Raw genomic sequence first — 6,000 nt, 5'->3', positions numbered from 1 at the left:
CTCTCCAGTGTAGAAGGAGCCTTGTCAGACAACAATATCGGCAAGCATGAGGATAACACCATTTACTGAGCACCTACTTCAGCGCCAGGCACTATGCTACGCCCCTCACTGCATCAGCAACTGTATCCTCCAACAACTTTATGGAGAGGTATTATTATCCTCACTTTACGATGATTACACTGAGGCCCAGAGAGAGTTAAGTAACTTGCCCAAGGTCACACAGCTGAACAGAGGCAGATGGGATTCTAAGCTGTGCCTCTCTGACTGAACTTGGATCACATTTATCATCGTTATCAGAGGAAGAAAGGGAGTTGGAGATAATATTTATGGAGTGGCTTCCAGTGCACCATATTTTTTTTTTTTTAATTTTTAAAAAATGTTTGCTTATTTACTTTTGAGAGAGAGAGAGAGAGCACAAGTGGGAGAGGGACATAGAGAGAGAGGGAGACACAGAATCCAAAGCTGGCTCCAGGCTCTGAGCTGTTAGCACAAAGCCTGACGTGGGGCTTGAAACTCAAAACCATGAGATCATGATGTGAGCCGAAGCCTAACCGACTGAGCCAACCAGGCGCCCCACCATATTTTCTTATTAGCCTTGATATCCACCAGGGGAGGTGGGAGCTCTAAGCATACTACCCATTCTATAGACAAGCAAACTGAACCTTGAAAGGTACAATAACCCACCCACAGTGGCACGGTAGGACCGGGAGAAGCCAGATTTTGATTCAGGCAGACAGCTTTAGAGCTTCCTGAGCTGATATGTTCCCTGACTTCCCCATAGTCTTTCTTTCCTCTAACAAGTACTTATCGTGCACTTATTCTGTGCCTGGCATCTGGCAAGAAGCAACGGGACAGCCCGTTTCTACCTCCTCCCATGACACATTCTCCAGGGTTCCCTACCATTTATGTGACCTCCACACCACCTTTAAAACACCCTTTCTTACCTGCCCTCCGTCCTGGCGTTTCCTCTCCACCCTGTGGAGACAGCGGGTCCTCTCTCTCGCTCTCTCTTCTTTTTTTTTTTAAACACTAACCCATAAGGCCCTTCGTCTTCTGCCTTAGACACAGCCCCACTTGCTCTCTTAGTCACACTGCTGGGCCTGGCCACCCAGCTTCCAGACAGCAGCTATTTACCAGCCTATGGCAGAAGAAGCCCCAACTCGGAGCCCAAACTGTGTATTTCTTTCTTCCTGAACCCCAACCCTGCCCTCTCAACAATACTCTTGGCATCAGTGCACTAAAAAGACCAAAGTCCTTTCTAGAGGTTATTTTATCTCTTGGACACAATAAGGAAGTAACAAGGTTGATTTTTTTTTTTTTTTAATCCCAGGAGGGAGGTGCAATGGAAAGAGACTATCTTTTCATTTATTCAACAAAGCATTCTCCCACACATCATGCTCCACTAGATACCCTCAGGCGCTGGCCACTTTGTTTTGCAGGTGTAGCCCCTGAAGCAACAGGCAGACATTACAAGTTAACTCCGTAATTATGATGGCATGTCCCTTCCAGAGATAAAGGACAGGCCTCGTTTCATGGCCAGCTAACTTGAATCAAACCCTGGCTCCAGTGCTCTACCCCTCTGAGGCTCCACGACTCTATCCTTTTGAACCTCAACTTTCCCCGCCCTCATCTGCAAAATGGGGACAATATACTCTCCTCCAATGGGTTTCTTAGCCCTCAGAACTGTCATCTCTGGGGTGACTCATGGGACACCTGGACTGTAGGATCCTGCTTGCCAGTTAGTATGGAGCTGAGCCAAACTGGAATTGAAAGCAAAAGGACAAATTAGTAACTTTCTTGTAGGTGTAAGTCAGGGTTTCTCGACCTCAGCACTTCTGGCATCTGGAGTCAGATGTTCTCAGTCGTGGGGGCTGTCTTAAGTATTAGAGGATGTTGAGCCACATCCCCAGCTTCCATCCATTAGATGTCAGTAGGACATTACCAACCCCACAAGCTGTGGACAACTGGAAATATCTCCAGGAACGGACAAGTATCTTCTGGGAGGCAAAAGCACCCCCAGTCAAGAGCCACTGCTATGAATGACAGAATGTTCCACAAACTTGGGATAGTATCTCCCCATTCCCTTTGAAAAGGCAAGGACATTAGCACCTCAGCATTTTCCTCTAGGAAAGTTTTTCTTCCCCCCATTTCCCCACTTTTAGAAACTATACCATATTTTTACATGTTGTGCCCATTCTGCAGATCAGGGAACTGAAGCTCAGAAAGCAACTTGTTGAAGTCCCAGAGCTGGAAATTACTCAAAGACAATATTTGAACCCAGGTCTAGCAGGAAAAACTACTATGTAACTGTCCTTGCCACCTGAAATCCTCCTCCCAAAGCCTCATCAGCCACATTGGGTAATGCACCGAAGCAGAAGAACTCGGACCCTCTTTGCGATAACAAAAGGCTCCCGGTGACAGCCTCCTTGTACACTAGATGGGGAGACTAGGATACAAGGGAGACACACCTCCCTCTGCACTGAAAATAGAGGGCTTCTGAGGAATGTTCCAGATAGCAAACAGTGGCCTGGCTCTGTGGACAGGAAGAAAGCTCCTCAGGCACCTCCTCCCCTCCCCTCCCACCTCCTGCCTCCCCTAAATAAACATTCTTTCTGTACTATCGTCTCCACTCTGTAGTAGAAACGCATAGCATTCACTGTAGCCAAAGTGTCGGCTAAGTGCCAGGCACAGTTCAGAATGCTTTATGTTTACGTAAACCAGAAGAACACCATATGGGGTAGTTACCATTGTTGTCCCCATTTTACAGATAAGGAAACTGAGACCCAGAAGGGCGATAACCTGCCACATTCTCCTTACTAGGAGGATGTCAAGAACATGCAGACTTTATGACCAACAGACCTGGTTCAAATGTTGATTCCTCTACCAGCCTCCTGTGTAACATCCGGCAAGTTAGCTAAACTCCCTGAACCTCAGTCTCATCAGTAGCATGGGACTAGCAGGGATTGTTGTAAGAATAAAAATTAACATTCTTATCCATTCAACAAGTGTTTACTGAGCATCTACAGGGTCCAAGCACTGGGTATGTATCTGCAAACAGAACAGCAAAAGGATCCTACCCTAGCGGCATGCACACCCTAGTAGGGACGCGCTTTTATGTGTTAGGTCGGTTAATCCTCATGATAACCCATAGACTATTTACTATTACATTATTGTACCCATTTCACAGATGGGGAGAAGGGGCCTCAGAAGCAGTTTTCCCCCATCTCCCTTCAACCTTCTAGGAAATAGTGGGACCTGGATTAGACATTAATGCCCAGTCTCCAGAGCTCAACTTCTTGGATTCAAATCCTGCTGTTTCCATCTAATTGCTATGGGCACGTTACTGAACCTGAGCCCAAATCTCTTCGTGGGGCAAAATGGAACGAGGAGGCCCTATCTCAAGAGAGTGTCAAACGTCTAACATTTAGGAAGTGCTTCTTGGGTCCCCAGCATACGAGGCTCACAGAAACCCTAGGAGAGATGTCTTATTCTGGGTCCCTTTTCACAGAGGTGGACACAGGAGCCCAGAGAGGGTAAGTAACTTGCCCAATGGCGCAGAGCGCTTAAACAGTGCGATTGCAAAGTCGGAGCTCTGAATCACAACAGCAGGGAGGCACGCAGAGACAGACTCACGGGGTCGAGTACCCCTGGAGAGAGTGCCAGCAACTGGGTGCGATTATTCTTTCCCTTCTGCAGCTGTGCAGTGGGCGAGTCAAGGTGGCCAGGCCAGCGGATTGTGCTCGCTCTTCAGAGGCTTTCCTAACTCCAAGGCCCAGCGCGCTGCCGCCCGGAGCTGGAGCCACCGCCTGGATCTTTCCCTTCCGCGATGTTTGCCCACCCGGGGTGCTTCTTTCCCTGTGTCTCGTACCCTGTCCCTGCTCGCTCCTCTCTCCCTCGCCAAAGCTGCCATCCCTGGCCATCCCGCAGCTGCGCCGCGTTGGGGACACGCCCCCGATAGAGGGCCCGGTTCTTCCCGTCGATCCCGTCTCGGAACCAGGGAGGGGGCTCCGCCAAAGCCGCTGAGTCTCGGTGGCTACCTGGGAAGACAGTCCCCGAGCTGGCCCCGAGACTGGAGAATCCGCCTCACCTCCCTTAGGCTTTTGCGTCTCCTGCGCCTGACGCTCCGGCCGCTGCCGCGTCTGCTTGGCCGCGAGGCACACAGGCGACCCTGGTCCCGGGCAGCGGGTTGCGAGGCTGCGCGCGTCTTGGCACCGGAGCCGGACTTCCTGCCCGGAGGGATGATCGCTTTCTTGGAATCCAGCCAAGTTCCTGCAAGTGCTGGATTAGTACACCTGTTGGCGTCAGAGACCTCTATTCACTGTCCCGGGAGGGTCTGCATTCATTGTTTCTTTCCATCTGGCAAACCTTACCAAGTGCCCACCGGCTGCAGGGCGCCGGGACCCAGAGGAGCCAGAGGGCGCACAGGCTAGGGTTGTGGTCTCCAAAACGTTGGCCACTAGCCACATGTCGTTATGCAGCATTTGAAATTGTGGCTCCAATGAACTGAGATGTTTCTAAGACAAAGGATTAACACACACACACACACACACACACACACACACCAAAAAAAACCACACACACATTTTTAAAATGTTTATTTATTTTTGAGAGAGACAGAGCAGGAGCAGAAGAGGGACACAGAGAGGGAGATACAGAATTGGAGGCAGGCTCCAGGCTGTGAGCTTTCAGCACAGAGCCCCAGGTGGGGATCCAACTCACAAACTGTGAGATCATGACCTGAGAACAAGTCAGAGGCTTAACCGACAGAACCAACCAGGTGCCCTTACATACACATTTTTTAAACTCATTAAGAAGTCTTAAATTGATTGCATGTTAAAATGATAACATTTAGCAGACTGTTAAATAAAATATATCATTAAAATTATTTTCTCCTGTTTCTCCTTTTCTGAAATGCAGCTATTAGACACTTTAAAATTATAGGTCTCCTATTATCCTTCTATTGGATAGTGCTTGTCTTGGGCAGGAACCCACAGGATGTTCCCCAAATACCTCTCCAGTTCTCTGTCCTACAATTTATTCAGCCCTTCCTTATTTCCTTCAGGAAACATTTGAGGAAGACCTGTTATGAACCAGGCATGAATCTGAGCGTCAGATGTAATCTGAAACTGGCCCTGTATGCAGAGGGCAAAGCAAGACCCAAGAAAGAGGCAGATCACTCCAGACTGATAGGTGACAGGTTTAATAATCAAAGGAACTTACATACAAGACTTGTCTTGGGCAGCTGCAACACAAGTAGATCTCTGCACCCCTCTCCCAGAACCTTAAAAGGTTATACAGAGGACTTCATGGGGTTCAGTCATGTATCAAGCCCAGATATTTTCTTTTTTAATTTTTTTTAACGTTTATTTATTTTTGAGACAGAGAGAGACAGAGCATGAACGGGGGAGGGTCAGAGAGAGGGAGACACAGAATCTGAAACAGGCTCCAGGCTCCGAGCTGTCAGCACAGAGCCCGACGCGGGGCTAGAACCCACAGACCGCAAAATCATGACCTGAGCCGAAGTCGGCTGCTTAACCGACTGAGCCACCCAGGTGCCCCAAGTCCAGATATTTTCAACAGCACCTTACTCTTTCAAGTTTTCATTCTCGAAACCAGTTCCTACTGTGGGAAAGGTGGGCAGAATGTTATACCAAGGACGGGAGGGGGTGAGGAGCCTGTGATTGCCCAGGGCCAGCTGCAGAGCCAAATAGTGGTCACATCTCCCCATGACATCCTCCAACAGCTAGACGCTGGGGGAACAGAGTGGCAAGCAAAACTCAGAGCTGGCAGTCAGGTCAGGTGAGAGAGGTTTATTTTAAAAATGTGCAATGATGGGGCGCCTGGGTGGCGCAGTCGGTTAAGCGTCCGACTTCAGCCAGGTCACGATCTCGCGGTCCGTGAGTTCGAGCCCCGCGTCAGGCTCTGGGCTGATGGCTCGGAGCCTGGAGCCTGTTTCCGATTCTGTGTCTCCCTCTCTCTCTGCCCCTCCCCCGTTCATGC

Source organism: Panthera uncia, chromosome E3, assembly GCF_023721935.1.
Source record: "Panthera uncia isolate 11264 chromosome E3, Puncia_PCG_1.0, whole genome shotgun sequence".
Taxonomy (NCBI): domain Eukaryota; kingdom Metazoa; phylum Chordata; class Mammalia; order Carnivora; family Felidae; genus Panthera; species Panthera uncia.
The sequence above is the reverse complement of the archived record's forward strand: the minus strand, read 5'-3'. Positions refer to the sequence as shown.